Source organism: Castor canadensis, chromosome 12 (genome assembly GCF_047511655.1).
Source record: "Castor canadensis chromosome 12, mCasCan1.hap1v2, whole genome shotgun sequence".
Classification (NCBI taxonomy): domain Eukaryota; kingdom Metazoa; phylum Chordata; class Mammalia; order Rodentia; family Castoridae; genus Castor; species Castor canadensis.
Genome location: NC_133397.1, coordinates 11,197,846 through 11,215,511, shown reverse-complemented (window position 1 = coordinate 11,215,511; position 17,666 = coordinate 11,197,846).

The window sequence follows — 17,666 nt, the reverse complement described above, 5'->3', positions numbered from 1 at the left end:
GTTTCATATTAGACTCAGTAAATTACTTACAGATTCCTTGGTTTTGCATTTTTTAGTGCAGAGATGTTATCATGATGTTGGTAGCTCAGAAAGTACCCAGATCTTAAATTGGCATTACAAAGCTGAAATCAGAGTCCTGAAACTTTTCCAATCAACTCTCATAAAAGCATTTAGAACATATTGCATATTAATAGAAATCCACAACAAATACAATCTCCTTCTTTTGTTTGCCTTACAGTATAATATCCTTACATTTCAAAAACATAGCAAAACCCAACCATTTGTGATTATCCTTTTGACAACTTATAATCCTCATATTATGGGTTTTCAAATTTCTGGATTCCTTTCAGCTCGAATTCATATACAAATGATGTATTTCCATAGATAGCTCCTGTTACAACTAATGACAGCTGCATAAATTAATCCAAAAACTGCTTCTGTTGGCACATCCCTTATAAGCTTCTATTTTTGATAGTAACTCAATTAAATATTTCTCTCCTAATTGGAAACATGATGGCAAAAGGAATGTAACAATATAAAAAGTTTCCCTCCAAACACTGTATAGTTTTAAAGTTATAGACAGGAGTAAGGAAAATAAAAGAAAAGCAATGTTTCAGGGACTTTTTGTTCAGTAAAAATAGTGTTTGCTTCCATGTATGTTAAACTGATAGACCAGCAGTTATGTGCATACATTTCAAAAAAAAATAATAAAACTTTAAAAATATGAAATTACCTGAGAGTTTAAAATAATCCTGGAAATTGACGATACTTATCAAATTACATTTGGCTGTCCATCTCTGGTTTGCAATATTGATGCAACCAAAATCAGAAATGAAGAGCTATTATGGAAAGAAATAGGAGTTGATGGAAGGAGCTTACATAGATTTTGTTGAAAAGAAATGAGCAGTGCTTTAAGGAAGGGTTGATCTGTTTGCTTCTTATGAGATGCACATTCCAGGACAGGAAGCATTCCCTATTTATGAATGATCCCCTGGGATGAGCCTCTCAGTAAGGACTGTCACTCAGCTCTCAACAGGGAATGGCTATGAGTAGAATCCTGGCTGTAGGATATACTTTTATGTCTCTCTTTCTGAACAGAGATGTTACCTTTATATGACATATGGAGCTTTTATTTAGAGATCACTGTGAAACTCTCAATACCACAAGCAAAATATGAGTTCTTGTGAATCTTTTCTTTACATTAGTGTTACACAAATTCCAACTCTGGGCAGGTAACACTGAATGGCAGATTCTGGGTCATTTGTCTATTTACTGCTGAAGGGGATCCTGGGAAGATATCTATTGTGGGAGAGAAGAGGTCTGCTCCCACTAAAGTTAGGAATACAGAAAATTTCTTCACATATCAGGAATCACATATTCAGCAGATTTGCTATGGTGTAGGCATGGTTTGATAGTATCCCCCAAAGTTGTGGTGATGTTGGGAGATGATGGAACCTTTAAAAGATGGGGCCTGATGAAAGATAGGTCCTCAGGGAGATAAATACTGTTCTCAGAGAGGGAGTGAGTTCTCACAAGAAAGAATTGTTTAAAAAAGGGCAAGACTGATTCCTTAATCTCTCTGGCTTCCTGTTTCATCATGAGATCATTTCCATGTGTCCTCCCACCATTGCCCATTGCAAACCAATGGCTGTTACCAGACCTGAGCAGATATCACCACTATGCTCTAGAACCTCCAGAACTGTGTGCTAAATAAACCTCTTTCCTTTATAAAGTATCCCTTCTCAGGCATTTTGTTATAATAGCATAAATAGAACAATGCAGGCTCATTCTCCAAAATGGTAAATATCAAGTACAGAAATTAACAACTTAAGCTTTGAATTTAGTCAGTTCACAAATGTGCCACCACTTGTGTATTACTCTGGAAAAATGATGTGCCTTTTCTGAGCACTGAATTTCTTCACTTGAACAGTGGAGAAATATTTCCAGTGACTTACAAAAGCATAATTAAGATGAAATGAATCTAAATAAAACAAAAACACAGTATCTAACACAATGCATACTCAATAAATTGTAGTAATGATTATGATATGTGAGGTTCTACTACTTTTCTGCTAAGATATGAGGGAAGATATCGGGTATTACCATGAATTGAACAATATGGTTAATGGCCTATGTGCTGGAAGGAAAAAAAAAAGCAGTCATTTAGGAAAGTTCTTTCTTTAATTACAAGAATCATAGTCAAGTGAAACAAAAAGGCTGTGCTAGGCAAAAATACTGGAAAATTCCCTAGACTTAAAAATAGCTTCATCACATGTCCAAAGAATAAGATGCAGGCTTTGAACTAAGAGTAGTTCCGAATCTCCTAGTCTTGAATAACATATTAATCAGCTTATTTGTAAAATGATTAGAAGTCAAAGGATTTATGAAAATGTAATGAATTCATCCTATGCGTATAGGAGTACATTTCCCAAACCTAAAACTTGCATCTGATATTTAATTGGCCTGTCATTCTCTAACTTTCACATTCATTTCAAAATCATTATAGATTATTAAAATATACATCCCCTATAATTTCATTTTAGGAAATACGTTTATTATAAAGAAATATTTTCTTAAACAGTCACCGTTTTAAAGAACTGTGTCAGAGTTCACCATTATTTAAACAATGAAACTGGGCTGACTAAGACTTGGCTTGCCTCTACCATGACCTTCTCAACAGGAACTGCCAACCAACAACAGTCTGGAAGCCAAGGCACTTGTCTAGAGGTTGTGGCTTTTCAACTATGTTGGGTGTGAAAATTTTAGAGGACAAAATGCAGCACTGTCTCTTTAATGTCAGTCCATGTATCTCATTGACATTATTGTATCTCTATTAAATATGTTCTTGTAAGTTACAAAAAATATATATATTTTTTATTTAAATTAATTTATTGGTGTCTTAATACACAGAATTACACATCAATTTTATTGGATTTTTATTGAAAAAGTTTTGACAGAAGCAAAATTTTTTCAGCATATTAAAATACTTTAAAAACTTTGTGTTTTGCAATAGCTTACATTTGAGTTATTACAGCCAATTCTTTTTCAGGAGAGGGATAATAAAATCACTCAATTCATTAATACATAAGTCCAAAATTTGTTTTACTTCATCTCTTTTGGTGTTATTTGCATGTCTCCATGTGTGCTTTGTCCCTCCTCTCCAGCCATGTATATATTTTAAGTGCATCTGTAATAACTCCATGTAGCTTTGCTATACATACTTATAAACCTAAGCACAGATACTCACTATGTACTTACACATTATGCACACACACACACACATATTAAAATTCCTAATTTATCCCTGACATTCATAAGTAGAGTCAAGGAATAAAGAACAGGAAATTTAATTTGCCAGTATATGGAGCATGTGAGGTAGGTGTATATAAATTGCTTTTTGTTTACAAGCCTCTGGAAAAAAACCATCACTTGTATAAATAAAATGGTTAATTCAATGCAAAACCAATTATGGCTGTCCTATCATAGGCTACAATGTGCTCAAATTTATTCATAAAAATAAGAAATTAGTGATAGACATTCCTCTTTTATTTCATCATTTTTTACATTTACTCACATATGTATACATTATTTGAGCCATCCCCCCTCCCAACTCTCCTCCAGCCCATCCCACACCCCTCCTCTCTTCCAGGCAGAACCTGTTCTCTCCTTTTTTTCTCTGATTTTGTTGAAGAGAAAACGTAAGAGATAATAAGAAAGACATGAGATAATTATACAGAGAGATTCCTAGTGTTGCTTCCATGTACATGTGTGTTATAAAGCACAATGATAGACATTCTTGCTAAATATGATCTGCTGTAGTCAAGATAAGTCAAATTTTATGCAGATAACAGTCTTCTGGAGGGGGCACATGTTAATACAGTATATTTGTCTTTCATTTTTCCTTTTCATTTTTTATATAATCAAATTCAAAGTTATAATGTGTGAACCTATTAGTAACGAATTACATTGCTTTTTCAATGTAAATCTGCTGGGCACTGAGAAAGAAATCAATATGACTTTCTTGGTGAAATTACTGAAAATTATCCATAAACACCCTGGCAATCAATTAGGGGCTTTTATTGTTTAAAAAATGATTCCTAATACTAGTGAAAAAGTATTAGATCCACCCTTAAAAATTGAATTCTGACCTAACAAACTGAGGAGCTTTCATATTTACTCTCCAGTGAAACTGGTGAAAATTGCTACAAAGCATTGAGAAATGGTCATATGGTACTCAACAAAGGAAGCAACATTTCTCAAGAAAATGTGTTCTACCCTCTTACACTGTTGGTGGGACTGTAGACTAGTACAACCACTCTGGAAAAAGAATTTGGAGGCTACTTAAAAAGCTGGACATCGATCTACCATTTGATCTAGCAATACCACTCTTGGGGATATACCCAAAAGACTGTTACTCCAGAGGCACCTGCACACCCATGTTTATTGCGGCACTATTCACAATAGCCAAGTTATGGAAACAGCCAAGATGCCCCAGCACTGACGAATGGATTAAGAAAATGTGGTATCTATACACAATGGAATTTTATGCAGCCATGAAGAAGAACGAAATGTTATCATTCGCTGGTAAATGGATGGAATTGGAGAACATCATTCTGAGTGAGGTTAGCCTGGCCCAAAAAACCAAAAATCGTATGTTCTCCCTCATATGTGGACATTAGATCAAGGGCAAACACAACAAGGGGATTGGACTATGAGCACATGATAAAAGCGAGAGCACACAAGGGAGGGGTGAGGATAGGTAAGACACCTAAAAAACTAGCTAGCATTTGTTGCCCTTAACGCAGAGAAACTAAAGCAGATACCTTAAAGCAACTGAGGCCAATAGGAAAAGGGGAACAGGTACTAGAGAAAAGGTTAGATCAAAAAGAATTAACCTAGAAGGTAACACCCACGCACAGGAAATCAATGTGAGTCAATGCCCTGTATACCTATCCTTATCTCAACCAGAAAAAACCCTTGTTCTTTCCTATTATTGCTTATACTCTCTCTACAACAAAATTAGAAATAAGGGCAAAATAGTTTCTGCTGGGTATTGAGGGGGGGGAGCGGGAGGGGGTGGAGTGGGTGGTAAGGGAGGGGGTGGGGGCAGGGGGGAGAAATGACCCAAGCCTTGTATGCACATATGAATAATAAAAGAAAAATGAAAAAAAAAGAAAATGTGCTCTAAAACAGTAGTCAGAGCAGTAGTCTGCGACGTTTGGTTGACAGTATCTCTACTTCCTCCTTCCTAGCTGATGTTCTTTTCATCTCTTTATACTTGTCTGCGTATTTTAGGATTTTATGGAAATAGAATCATCCAGCATATACATGTTTGTGATGTGATTTATTTAGTATATTCATTTTGAGTTAAGTCAGTGGAAGCATTAGCAGTCTCTTCTGTTTCAATGCATATAGTATTATAAAATAAGATCTGCAGAATTATGTTTATCCCTTCATAGGGACATTTAGATGTTTTTGGCTTTTGGTTGCTGAGAGAAAGTTCCCATTAACATGTTTATACAAATCTTCATGTTTACGTATGTTTCTTTTTGCCTAGGTAAATTCCTATGAGTGTAATGACTAAACTATAAACTCAATATAAGTATATGTTTTAGTTTTACAAATGATTACTTCATTTTATATTTGAAAAATTAAGACGAAGTGTTTAAAAACTTTTATAGTAATTTGACTTTCTCATTACACCAATGATGTGATCAGTTATTTGTTTTTATTATATTTCACAAAAGGAATGGTCTGAAAATTTTGAAATTAAAAAATAAAGTCTGTTGCATTACTAAAGAGAAGTTTGCAAATGTTATCAATAGCCCACATTTTATAAATGAATGAAACGTACATCTTTTATTTTTCCATGATGGGAACTTGCATTTATTGTTGTGAACCAACTCTTACCCCACAATTCACATTTACAAACTTTCAATGTTAATATAAGGTAATTTAATTTTCATTTTTTATAATTTGTGAATAATATCCCACTTAATAAATACTACAATGGATCTAAAACTCTTGCACTGAATCAACATTTAGACTTTTTTTGAAGCTACAATTCTGGAAAGTCATATATCTCTTTATATATATAAGTTCCACTTAGGATTGGTTTGTAAAAGTATAATTAAAAGTTGGGCAATGACCAATTTCCTTCCAAAAATGCTTTCTGTTCATATTTTGGATGTACTAAACTAGTTTGGAGAAGGAAAACCTTTGCATCAAGAACTAAAAAACTAGATACAATTTTAAAAATCTGTTTGAAGAAAAATAAAGGGAGCCTGATAACTAGAGTATTCATTTCATCCCACTGGCTACACTCAGGGTTTAAAAACCTTATTGAGATATTTTCTTGTATTTTACAATTATTTTTCTTCTTTGAGTTAAAAAAAGGAGCAATATTTACTCAATAGCCCAAGAAAGGGAGGTCCAAGTCCACTACTCATTAGTTCTTGAAGATTTCCTTTAGGTATTAGAGTCTGGTTCATCTTAGCTTGCAATGATGATAATAATATCTAACCCACAAATATTTTTGGTAGAAAGTAGAAGATACACATTTTTAAATTCTTAATGCAAGAATAGGGATCACTCACAACATTATTTTACTTCCTGAGCAGTTTTCTAATTCCTTTGACTTCGTTCAAGCTGATTTTAGGTCATCTTGCTCTCCACAGGACAGTGAGTTGGACCTCCATCCGTTATTATTTCAGCTGCTTTATGGGGAGGTTACATTAAAAGCCTTCCAGGCTTTCTTGCTTTATCTACAGGGATCCTGTTCATTCACTCTTAGTGGGAAGTCTGGTTTATGGGTCAATAATGGATTCTGTTCCCCTGGAGTTTAGTCAATCACCACAGGTCTAAGGCAGTTTGTGCCTTGATGCTAGTGGTTCAATTCAGAGCTTTCATGCTCTGCTTCCAACTAGTTTGTTTACCTGCTTATTACCTTGTAATCTGAGATTTAAGAGTTGAAATGCACACATAACTAGAGGGCTTATGAACACACTCATGTTTACCTCTGTGAAGTTGGAAACACATATCAGACATTTCCCCAGCCTTCATAACTGTACTGACACCATCAAGCACTGGGGTATTACATTCCTCACTTGTCTTGAAAATCTATACCATCTGTGACAACCTCGAGTTGGTCAGTGATTTCCTAGGATCTGAGGCAGTACTCTTCTGCTTCCAAGGAATCTGAAAGCCCACCATCATTGCTCATCCCCAGCTAAGGCTTTTTCTTTTTATGTCTAGTTCCTTTTCAAATCAACCACATGGGAAGACTCCTTGTGTAAAGCCTTGTAGAGCACTGGAATCTATTGTTCACTCATGGGCAAAGGCAATGAAATTGGCTCGAGGAATAAAATTATCTGAGGCTACTTTTAGTTGCTACATTTCTGAAACCTGTTTCCATCTTGACTCTGTCCCTTATGATATGATTTCTCCCACTCTCAGTTGTGCACAACAAGTGAGCTTCTTTTTCTGCTCAGAACATGGATTTTTTCCTTTACCTTCATACAGAGAATCATAAAATATGCTACTCTGATATGTCAGGTTTCAAGCAAATCTCCATGTTCCGTTATTAAATTTGAAATAAAAGTTCCTTTTCATTCAAAAATGGCTACTATACACTTATATAAAATAACCATACTTTGATCATTCTGCTGAATTGTTATTATGTCTTATTCAATCTATGGAAAAAAATAGTTAACAGGTAGATATGCCACTTTCTTTCCTTTGCTTTTCTATTTTATACTGAAGTAGTTCTGTGTTTTCAAAGTCCATGGTTCTTTCTCACAGCTGCAATTGTTAATTGCTGGTTTTGTCTTGAAGTGAGGTGAAATCTGTGAAGCAATGGCCTCACAAAGTAATGTAGCAGAGGATTAAGTGTAGGCAAATAAAACTGTGAATCCCTAGCACACACTCTTGTGGACTTTCAGAAATACTTCCCCAGATGAAGATTGGAACTGGAGGGCTGAAATCCTTTAAAAATATTCCAGGTCAAAAGAACACAACAGTGTGAGGGTTGCTGGATCTAAGTAAACTTAGCTTCTTATTACCATTGAAGACCAAATTGCTTTATTGTTCAGAGGCAGTGTGGACACTGGACATGGTAGAAAACAGCAATCAGTTTTCCTGGGACATTAGCCTTTCCAATACATAGATATTTGACAAATATTGAGAGTCTTAATGCTTTTACAACTTGAGATGTGTATTTCTTTGAATAAGATTATCCTAGGAGCTCAACATATCTTATCTGTCTGTGCAGATAAGATGAGTCATGCAAATAAACACATAGAACCGTATGCTACACATAGTAAGGGGTGGATATAAATGTAGACAAAATTTAACAAAAAAAGTTATTAAAATGTTCATTTCTAACAAGAATATTATCCAGTTTATTCATATTTTTCTTTAAATACAATTTACTTTATTAAATGTTTTGAGATATTTTCAAAATATTGTAATGTACGAGAGATGACAAGTAGGTGTGTGAAGAAGCAGTGGAGATAATACACACAATTATTTCCTGGCACCTGTCTTGATGTCACTGAATTTTACTATTATTAGTAACCTTACTGCTATTTATCTACTTCACCCCCCATCACTTCACCCTAACCCCCATCATATATCCTCATATGCCTGGAATCTTTTTTAAATTAAAATGTATTTTATTTAACCCAACAAATAAAAATTTATTTCAACATGTAATCAAAGTAAAAATGATTAACAAGATAGCATGCTGTTATACTGATTCTTTGAGGGCTTCTAAATCTAAAATTGTCATGGCTAAAGTCATGATGCCTGTGGCCCTTTTACTTCATAAATAACATAGAAATTTATGATGTGGAGAAGTGTTTTAGGCACATGCCAGTCAATCTTTTAACAATAACTATGATTCCAATACTTCTTTCAAAATTCATGTCTTGTTAGCAATACCAAAGAAGCCACATTCACTACTAACAGGCATATTGTTACACATTTTATTTTATCACAATCCTCTAATTCATATTCATTTTTGTAAGAGGATGTTTTGCTTAGTAACAGCTTTTAAAATATGGACTTTTGTGTGACTTTGAGCTGTTGATGGCAGTGACTGCTTAAGTTTGACACTTTTATTAACATTGTATCAATTTATATTGTCAACTTAGTGAGTATCCTCCTTTATTTCTTAAACTCTAGGCATTTTTATATTCCATACTATTTTAGCAATTTAAGACATTAAGAAGAACCATTTTTATCTGCATGAAAGAGTAATAGCAGAAACATATATGTACATGTGTGTATAAATACAAATATACATCAAGAGTTTATATATGTTTCTACATATATGACATCTCCCTACTTTTATTATATACACATGATCCCTCACTTATGATTTTTCAAGTTTCAGTGATGCAAAAGCAATATGCATTCAGTAGAAACTGTACTTTGAATATTGTGCTTTTCTAAGGTTAGTGGTATACAAGCTTTCTGGGCAGTAGTAGCAAGTCACAGCCCCTTGTTAGCCAAAATTACTAAGGGGAACAACCAACCAGCATTCTAAAGTGTGCTGTGTTGCCAGCAATTTCTGGATACAGATATAATAAATTACATGAGCTATTCAGCACTTTATTTAAAAAATAAGCTTTGTGTAACAAACTGCCCTATCTTATCAAGAAACAGAAAACTTAAATGTAATGTAGGCAACTTAATTTTGTGACCAACTTTCTATTTCAACACTATGAAAATTTATTTATGATTGTTATCAGAACATATTGTAACACTGCAGAAACAAATAACTTAAGAATAAGTGATTAATTCAGTATTATCTGAAATAATTAACTGAAAGACTAGATATGCAAAGAAAGGCTGTTGGTAAAATATTGATTGTGCTTGATTCTTGATTAGAGATAAAGTAAAATTTCCATTCTCCTTATCCCATGGCAATGAATATATGGATCAGTCCTGTGGTACTTTTGTAGATATTCCTTCCGGAGCTAAGGTAGTGCTTCCTGAAGTTCAGGTGCAGTTATCAGCAATAATTTTAGCTGACGCACCTTTATCAGTGCTTTAGCAGAGCCATATTTAGTTCTACTATTCAAGAATTTAGCAATGTTAAGTAGACTCACATTGCAAGATGTTATTACCAGAATCTGTTAATTATCAGAGAGAGGCATGGAGCCTAATCTGTGTGTCAGGACTAGAACATCATACATATGATATGCTAGTTGTAGACATATTGTCTCTTAGCTCCAATAATGACACTTCTCTTTGCTTTGTAACAATTTGAGCTGGGCTCTTAAGTATTTTTCTTTGCAAACTGGATGGATCTGAAGTTTTGCCTATGTGGAGTGCTGGAGAAATACTGCAGTAGAATGGTTTTGGTTACTGGTTCAGGAGTGGTCCTCAAGTAGACTCCTAAAGAGCTGCCATCCTCATCTCATGGAACTTCAGTCCTTGCCCCTGCAGTGTGGTGGCTTCTCCAGCAGCCACTGCTTCCCAGGTGTCTAGCACCTGCAGCCTAGGCAGGTTCACAGCTCCTACTGGCTGCTAGAGTCTGTGCATTTTCTCTAGTGCTCGACACCTGTACTGCACAGCAGCCTACCACGTATAGTGGCCAGAATCTATCCCCAGAAACCCAGGGGATTAATCATCCTGGTTTCTGTAGTGGGTTCATGAAATATAATACTCTCTGTTTTAAAATTGGGAATTCTTAGCTACCATCAAGAATATCACCAACAACAAATTCTAGCGAGGATGTGGAGATAAAGGAGCCCTCAGACACTGCAGGTGGGAATGTAAGCTAAGTGTAACCACTATGGAAAACAGTATGGAGGTTCCTTAAAAAACTAAAAATAAATCTGCCATACGATCCAGAAATACCACTCTAGGGAAATATCCAAAGGAATGTGAGTCAGCTAGCAACAAAGGCACCTGCACACCCATGTTTATTGCGGCACTATTCACAATAGCCAAGTTATGGAAACAGCCAAGATGCCCCACCACCGACAAATGGATTAAGAAAATGTGGTATTTATACACACTGGAATTTTTCTCAGAGACAAAGAAGAATGAAATTATGTCATTCACAGGTAAATGGATGGAACTGGAGAACATCATCTGAAGTGAAGTTAGTTAGGTTTAGAAGGCCAAAAGTCATGTGTTCTCCCTCATATGCAAATTATAGACCGAAAACAAATGTAGCAGTATTATGGAAGGCAGGTCACACTAAGGGGAGGCTGCACACAGGAGGAATAGGGCACGTGAAGGAAACTTAAAAACTTGGATGTGGTTGATGTGCTGTCTGTACAGGAATGAATACAGAAATTTTAAACAGGCTGGGACCCTGTAGGTAGGGGACTAGGGAGGATTGAAGAGGACTAGAGGAGATGAAACAACTCATATAATACATATATGCATGAAAAGAACACAAGGAAACTCCCTGTATAGCTCTCCTTATCTCAAACTAACTAAAACATCATGTTTTTCTTCTTATCTCTCACCTTTTTTCTTCTACAAAATCAGAGGAAGTCAGAACATGTTTGGGGAGGCAGTTGGCACCAGTGGGAGGGGGCAGGTGGTGGGGAAAGTGGATAGGATGAATACTTTGCAAATAATGTGCACACATGCATGTAAATGTAAAATAATACCTGTTGAGGGAGAGAAGCTTTTTTTTTTTTTTGTCTTTTCTTTTTTTTGGTGCTGGGATCGAACCCAGGGCCTCACACATGCTAGGCAAGCGCTGTACCACCGAGCTACATCTCAGCCCAAAATGATACCTGTTGAAACTGTTCCAGGAATCGGGGGAGGGGGAATGAAAGAGAGTGGTGGAGAGGGTGAATTTAAGTATGATATATTTGATACATTATAAGAACCTTTGTTAATGCCCCAACGTACTCCACCCAGCACAACAATAAAGAAAAAAATAATAAAATTAGGAATTCTTCAACTTAGTCTCTATAAGGGTAAACACCCTGCCCTTGGGTTGTTCAGTAACCTCTGTCAAGGTGATTCTCCCTACCAGGAAACTCTCCTGGGAACCCTAGAACACATTGTCAAGTCCTGCCAACAACATATCTTAGCAACTTATCTGACCACTGTGGGAACTTCTAGACTCACTGTGGGGTGGGACGCTTCTGTGGGCATCATAGCACAGGGGTACTGGATACCCCTGCTGTCTGCTATTTTCACATTGTTCAGTTTCTTTACTTCTTATCAGCCAATGCCTTAGTATTCTGATTTGTTATATTTTTTAATTCATTATATGATATCTTCCCCATTCAAATTCTGTGTAGTTTCTTTTTGTTTTTTTGTACAATTGTTTCATAAGCTTGGTTTCCATTTCTATTGCTATTCTATCAGGCAGGAAGGTAAATATGGTTCCTATTTTCCAACCTTATCTGGAAGCTACTCAATGTTTTACTGTTATTATATTAATGGGAAGACTGAAATAGGGCTGTAAATTTATAATTTTAAAAAGTTAAAAACATGACTTTTTTATACTAAGCCATGATCCCACAGAAATGGAGAAATGCCACGTAACTCACACAGCTCATGCTCCAGGGTTCTAATCTGTTGTAAGTTTTTTTGGAAAATATTTTTCCACGATGTTTTTAAAAGCAAACACTTGAAGCTGATGGTAGTAGGTAAACGTTAAACTTCCTAAAGTCCACATCAAGTGGGTTTTGCATCCCCATGAGGGAGATGAATAACCACTGAGCCTCCAGAACTGAAACTCAGCATTTGGTTCCAGAAGTTCCTTTTCTGTTATACCTTAGAATCACAGAAAAGGGCGAAAACCCTACTTTTCTTTCTATGTTCTTTATTTGTCAATACTTGTATAGCAGGGCAGTGTTGGTATAAGGCAGTCATGGTGACAGATAGTTTTGAGATAAGACTGGAGATCTCTGATGGCTTAAAAGACTTAAAGTTTTGCTTTACTGCTTAGGAATTGAGGGCTCATTGATACCATCTGAGAAGTGAAATGGAAATTGCTGATCTGGATTTTGGAAAATAAATTTGCTAACAATCTTTTTAAGTTGATCCCTATCCCAATACCCAATGAGGTTTTTTAAAATTATTTTTGTTCTAAACAAAAAAAGAATACCTCATGTTGCAGATTTTAAACCAATCCCTGGAAAAGGCACTTGATAATTCTATTAATTTACTTAGCAATTTTTTCCCATTGCTAAGGCATTTATCTTTAGAAATGCCACAAATGACAAGGGATACATATTGCAAGTGATTATTCTTCTATAGGCACTGAAGTCTTCCCAAGATCATAGCTGTGTGTCAGATATGATTTACAAGTTTCTAAAATGTCCTGGTCTAATTGTAGCAGTTTCAAGAGACAAGGAAGCATGCAATGAAGCAACAACAAAAATTTCTGAAATTTGAAGTTGTATTGTTTTTATTTCACTATCAAAATGAATTCATAGAAAGCAATTATTAAGAAATGTGCACTAAAAATGCATCATGAAGGCCCGGGTAGATTCATTTTAAAAATTATACCTTCTAAGAAGTAGAACATTTTAAATAAACATTTACTATTTATATAAAGTGTTGAGCACAGCACAAGTCTTTGGCTTTCTTTTCAATTGGTGGAATATGACTGACAATTTGTCTACTTGCTATGTGGATGTGTTTGCTATGCTTGTATGTTTGGGAAACATTTAGTATTCATTTCATCATATATTACTACGTGTAGCATTCTGCCTTGAAAAACTGCAGCATGCATATGAAATATTGTCAGAGCTGTTCTCACAGGGGAGAAGAAATTAGAACAACATATAGAGCAAAATATAACATTCAGATTCATAATTTTTTATTTACTTTGACATAGAGAACTTTATGCTTTTCCATTTTTGTCTTTACTTATGGCTCCACATTACAGCTGATGAAAACAGACATACAGGTCTCAGAATCTGCTGATTTGAAATGGGATTTCTACTCAGTAACAATGCTGTCACTTAGTCAAATTGTGTGTTTTTATTTCTCTACAAATAAAACTCATAATCCTAAATCACAACTATTTTTCAGAAAAAAATCAAATAATATGGTGACAATTGCCTAGCTTAATGCCCATTTACTAGTTTTAAAATATTTTAGTTGCATCAAATGCAGATTGGATCTTAGATATTATTAGGTGCAAAAATTTAGTTTAACAAACTGACATTCGTCTTTTTTTGTGATGGCAATGCTTTTGAATTTCTGGGGTATTTTGACTTACAGTGACAATAAGAGAGAACAATAGAAATGAAGATGATTTGAAGTGCTCAGGCACAATGGCTCGCACCTTAGGTGGCAATCATGAGGATCGCAGTCTGAGGTCAGCTCAAGCAAACAGTTTGCAAGACCCCATCTAGAAAAAGCTGGGCTCAGCATTGCAAACTGGACATCCCAGTTCTGTAGGGAGAGTGAGTAGGAGGACTGCAGTCCAGGCTGGTCCTGGAATGCAAAATCCTGTTCCCAAAATAACTAAAGTGATAAAAGTTTGGGAATGTAGCTCAAGTGGTAGAGAGCTTGCCTAGCAAGCACAAGGCCTGAGTTCAAACACTAGCACTGCCAAAAAAAAGAGAAAGAATGTGTGATTTGAGAAAAGCCACATATATCACATATAGCACACACCACTTTTCTCTAGGCACACTGTAAACTCCAGGCTTGTGATTGCTAAAATAGAAATAATAAGAAAAAATATGATAATAACAATATAAGAACTCTGGGAAAGAAGGTGGCACTAGGGTTTGAACCCAGGGCACTGTGGTTGTTAAGCAAGTGATTTAACACTTGAGCCGTGCCTCCAGCCAATGATATTTCAGCTTTACAATACTATACTCATTTGAAAATACTCTGAATTCTTCTATAAGCTGTGAATTCTAATTAGAGACATCAGATGATGTCATAGGCAAGGTATGATTGTTTAAGAAATAAAGAATAAAAGTAGTTATTGCCCAAACAAATAAGACTTAAAAATAATCCTTAAAAATAATTTTCTTTCCTTATCATTCTCCAATAATTGTAAACATATGTAAAAATTGATATTTTGATAAAGGATATGACTACAGATATTTTTCTTATAGATAAGACAGGTTGAGTCTTTTCACAAAATAGATGTAAAATGAACCTAGAATCACCAAGTTTCCATGTATCTTATTTTCAGTTTTTTTCTAACTTACACACTGATTTCTAATTTAATAACTTCAGAAGTTTATTGCTTCATTTCCAAGCAGTTAGACATTTTCTAGTTATATTTTTAGTACTGATTTCTAGCTTTTTTTTAACTGAATTCAGGCAATATATTGAAACATATTCTGTATAATGTTTATCCTTTAAGATAGGTTAGGTCTTTATAGATATTGTATCCTCACTTTGGGTAAAGGTTAACGAATATCTTTAAGTAATGTGCATTTTACAGTTATCTGGTACAGTGTTCTAATTGTACCAATTAAGATGATTACGTTATTTTTGTTGTTGAGATAGTCTATAAATTTTGTGGTTACTCTTTAGGTTAACTTTACTTTCCATTGGAAAATGATAATTGTGCATATTATGGGGTATAAGATGATGTAGCAATACATGTGAACATTTTATAATTATTAAATTGAGGCAATTAGCATACTTAGCACATCACACACTTCTTTGGTGTGACGACATTCGTAATCTTTGCGGTCTCATTATGAACTCCCATCACCCTTCCGTGCAGCACAATGCCAAAACTTAATCCTCTTATTTAACTCTCGCATTTTACTCGCCTAGTGACCTTCGTCTGCCCTTTCCCACAGCCTCTGGTGACCACCATTCTACTCTCTTCTATGAATCAACATTTCTATTTGTAACTCTGTGCTTGGTTTATTTTGTTTTTCAAAATGTCCTCTGAATTCATAAATGATATTGGAAATGATAGAAGGCTCTATTTTACATGGCTTGTGCATATATAACCACAGTTTTTAAACCTTTCACTACTTAATAAAGATTTATGTTGCATCCATTTCTTGACTATCATGAATAATTCTGACATCAGCATGAGACTGAAGACAACTTTGTCATACTGATTGCACTTCTTTTGAGACTGTACCAAGTGATGAGATTGATGGATCACGTTTTATCTGTTCTTAGTGTTTTGAGGAAACTCTATACTGTTTTCTAAAAAAAAAAAATTAATGTGGTCAAAAGGTGTTTTATTACAATCTTTGTTTTGTTCTTAGAACATTGGATAGAATTTGAATTTGAAACTAACATTACTACAGTTTTTAGACTTAGTCTGACTGATACGACAATAAACTATTAAGCATGAAACTTTCTGAGTGTCTTCAGGAATATAAGTAAATTGAGAGGATATCAAAAAAGCAATGATTTATCTTTTTTTGTCAGTATTAGGATTTGAAGTCAGGACTTTATACTTAATTCACACCTTCAGGACTTTTATCTCTTGCTATTTTTGAGATAAGATCTTGGTTTTTGTTCAGGCTGAACTGGATCTCGATCTTCCCAATCTTAGCCTCCCCGGTAGCTAGGAATACAGGCATGAGTCTAGTGCTCAGATTCAGAGAGAACTTTAAGCTGAATACTTCTTTCATGATTATATTACTTCTTAAAAATACACTAAACAAAAATTACTACAAGTATACTTTTTAGAAAACAGCTATGGTAAAATGAAAAAAGAATTACATGATGTATGGGGAATTATTAGGGTTTAGCATAAGTTATAAGAAGATGTGTTCAATTATTAATGATGGGGAGACATATTTATAAAAATATGTGTATATAGTAACATAACATTGATAATTACACAGGCTATTGAAATTAATAGTCTGTAATCATTCTGAGAAATGTGTACTTGGATATTCCATAGTCAAATACAATTCTGAGGTATCTTCAGGAGTTTGTTCACAAACTATTTATTTGGCGATTAGCTTAAACACATGCATTAGGAAAGAATCAAAGTCACATACTTGACTTTCAAGTCATGAAATATATCATTTAAAGGTAAAATCATATAATTTCTCTGTGTCAAGAATTTCAGCAACTTGGAAATAAAAATGAAGAATGTCAGTTTGTATGTATAAGTAATAACATGGACATGTAAAATATTATTCTATTTTTATATCTGTAGTGCTATATAAAATAAAAAAGGAACAGGTTATATTTAAAATACCCACCACAATTATCCCAGAGGTTTTCTTTTCTTTTTTATTTTATTTATCATTTTTACATCTACTCCATTTACTCACATGTGTATACATTGTTTGGGCCTCCTCCTTCCCCACCCTCCTACTTTGTTATAGTGAAAGAATTCAGCTAGATGTTACCAGTGATGCAGGAAGCTATACTAATTTTTCTTGAGATTTGGGGAACAAAGGCAATAAAACCTGAGGGTTTTGTTGGGGTTTAAAAAAACTATACTTTTTTCTGAGTATTTTCTTTTTTATCAAATATTTGAATACTTATAGGAAATTATAATAGAGCATATGAACTATTATATGTTACTAATTTTGTATCTTAAACAGTATTTCTAGAAGTAACACAGCTGTTGAACTGCTTAATACTGACAGTTAGTTCTTGGGAAATAGTATCATCATCTCCATCTTCTAATGACAATGTTGAGGAGCAGAGGGTTTAGGCAATTGTGTGAAGGTCATTTGATTGGCAAGATCTGAGACCCCTTACCTGTGACCCTGACACTG